The sequence below is a fragment of the Solanum pennellii genome, chromosome 8 (genome assembly GCF_001406875.1).
Source record: "Solanum pennellii chromosome 8, SPENNV200".
Lineage (NCBI taxonomy): Eukaryota > Viridiplantae > Streptophyta > Magnoliopsida > Solanales > Solanaceae > Solanum > Solanum pennellii.
Window position 1 is genome coordinate 51,005,997 of NC_028644.1, and position 2,772 is coordinate 51,008,768.

The following is a 2,772-nucleotide window of genomic DNA, read 5'->3' on the forward strand; positions in this document are numbered from 1 at the left end:
GGGGGGGGGGGGGGGGGATGATTCTTATAAATCATAAGTTGCAAAATATGCCTATTTACCTATTAGCAGCTACTTACCCTCTGAAATGTGTTATTTATGATATTCATAGGATATTTGCTAAATTGTTATGTAGTTTTAAAGAGTAGGGCTGGCCACTCACTAGATTGCTTTTGATGATATTCGTGTTCCAAAGAGTGAGGGAGGTTTGGGGTTTAGATCTTTATTTGATGTGTCCAAATATCTTTTCGCAAAACTCTGGTGGAAGTATAGGACTTTCAATTCTTTATTGGCTAATTTCATGTGGAAGAAATATGGTAAGAGACATAGACCTTAATTAGTTAAATGGAATGGTGGTTCAAAGGTTTGGAAGGATATACTTCAAGGTTGATTTTTTTTATCAAGAAATTTGGTGGGAACCAATAGAAGGAGATGCTACCTTTTTGTTTGATGATTGAACTCAATTGGAGCGCTGCATTATGTCTTACATATCTCATACGATTCATGTTAAATCAATTTTTCAATTGTACAATACACGATGATGGAATAATGATGTCATACCTACTATCTTCAATTAGGAGGTTTGTAGGCACATTAAAAATGTTCTAGGAGTATGCATTTTGCAGAGGGTAGAGCTAAGACTTTGTAGATGCCTAGTCATACTAGGATATTTAAAATTGGGTCTGGTAGGGAGCTGTGCATGTTGAGGAAAGAACTTATAGCCTTAATCCTTAACATTCTGAAAAATACATACATTTTAAGGTGTCTATCCTTTTTTGGAGAATGTGGTTCAGAAGAATTCCTATAAGCGAGGTTTTGATTAGAAGGGGCATAACTGATTCTATGGAGTGTTGTTGTAGTAATGATAATGTAGAAGAAACTTTTATGCATTTGTTTATTCTCTATTCTGATTTATAACAAGTGTGGAGGTTTTTATTTTATAAAACTGTAGGTTTGCATTTTCCAGTGGTTCAGCTTAGGCAAGATTGTGAGGTTTGGTTTAATAGTGAATGCTCTACAAAATTGAAACCAATTTTAAAGCAGTTCCCGCATTTATTATCTGGAGCATATGAAAAAGAAAAACCTTGATCAAGCATCGGAAAAAATAAGTAAGCTAGCTTTAGTGTTGGAGATTGGAACACACATATATTTATTTGTTAAATCTAGATATCCTTGGTCTACATATATGCCTAAGACTTGGACCCTTGTAGTGAAGTTCTTAGAGGGTTATTCACCACTGTTCAATTATAAAGTTGTTAGATCGATTCATCCTCCTAGTGGAACTAATAAATACAACACCGGTGGGTCAGGGATAGATATTTTTGCCTTAATTGTATGAAATGAAGAAGGTGATTTCCTTTATACTGAGACCATAGTATTAAAATATGTTTCAGTTATTCAGTCTTAAATAAAAGTTTCCAAAATAAACCTAGATTATTATTTGCCTAATAATCAAGTTCCTCTGATCATTGAGACGGACTCTCTATTGGCTCAATAAATATTTAATTGAAATTGGGAGGTTTCATTGTTGCTAGTTTGAGATGTTAGTTACATAAAAAGTCGGATGATCAATAAGAAGGTGAAGATATGGCATACATTCAGGGAAAGGAACTCCCTAGAAGACTTTTTTACAAATCATATTGTTAATTTTGCATGTATAAATAGGCAGAAATTTGATAATTTGTAGGAGATTCCGCAATAGGCTAAAGCAATTGTGAAATTAGAAAAGAAAAAATATTCTAATTTGCAGATAATAAATGTTCAAAACACGGACTACATGATACAATAGATAGGGATAGAGTAAATTAAATGTATCAAAAACATGGAATTGGTAATAGACTCATATGATATGCAAGAACTAGAACAGAGAAATAACTAGTAGACTTCAAAATAAAATCTATTTTTTTGTTATCTGAGTAGTTGTATCAAATCCTTTAGGGTTTTAACCTACAGGGACGATATATAAGATATGAGAACAAAGGAAAATTAATATTAATCGAAGGGGTGGAAGACTTATCTTGATTAAGCTTTATTAAGCTGGAATGAAGTTTGGGAAAGATACCGAGACCATAAATTTGAGGCCATTTCAAAGGACAATGTAATGAAATTCTCTAGAACATCTCGTATCTCTACTGAGATTTAGATCTATGCCACTTAAATTGAAGAAGTCTTCATTTGTTCAAATCATAGCTTTAGTGAGAAATTTGGCAATAAAATGATTTCATAACATATCTTTGTGTCTTGTAGGTTCTAGTTTGTGCGGAGGTTTTGAGAGATGAATGGAGATATGCAAGCTGGATTTTCATCGGAGAAGATGCGGCAATTTGGAAAGACATCGGAGCAAATGAAATGGAGTTTTTCCTTTTTAAGATTAAAATTTTTATTTTGTTTTATTTTGTTTTTTTCTCGTTGAATGCAAACCACTTTTGATTTGTTCTTTATACTTTTATTTTATTTGATTTAGGAATGATTTAATTTTTAAACTAGTTTAAATTGATTATATAATGACCAATAGGAAAATGCCACATATTTAATTTATTTATTAATTGAATTTAAACAAGAGGCTGTTAAAAAAAGGGCAATATAAGACCTAAAGGTAGATGATAAGGGTATTTGAGAGCCCATAGGTGAAAGGAGGGTAATTTCATACCATTTACAATAGTTTAAGGGTATTTTAGGGTCTTATCCGTATAAAAATTTATAAGAAATGACCATTCAGTTATTTCCGTGAAAGGACCCAAGAGCGCCTGAAGTCGTAACATGGTGGGTTCGACC